Genomic DNA, 482 nt, shown 5'->3' on the forward strand with positions numbered 1-482 from the left:
TAATCAGATTTGAATCGGGTATTAATTACTGTGTTTGAAACTGAGTCCAAATCCGAATAAAATTGGAACCCAACTAAGATCCGAATCTGAATACATGTGTCGGATCTTACTTGTATACTTGTAGTAGGATCTGGATTCGATATTAACTGATGCCCAACTGACACTGAACCTGATTTGGGATTCGATCATAATATATCCGATTAGGTTAAAGTCGGTAATGCTTAGATCCGACCCGTTTACACCTCTATCCCTAAACACTATTTGGCAATCATGAAAAAGACCAAGAGCAGAATAGTCAATAAGGGCCAAGATATCCAAGGATAATATGGTCATTTCTCTCCAAAAGTTCAAAAAGTGCAAACAGATACACTTAACCACCAGGTTGCCCATGAGCTCCAACTGCCTCTCTCTCTCTCTGAGTCTCTGTTAGGTGCGGCCCACACTCACGGGAAGGCCGTGAAATCGAAAAAAGGGCGGCCGGC

Source organism: Nuphar pumila, chromosome 11 (assembly GCF_984573655.1).
Source record: "Nuphar pumila chromosome 11, dmNupPumi1.hap1.1, whole genome shotgun sequence".
Classification (NCBI taxonomy): Eukaryota; Viridiplantae; Streptophyta; class Magnoliopsida; order Nymphaeales; family Nymphaeaceae; genus Nuphar; species Nuphar pumila.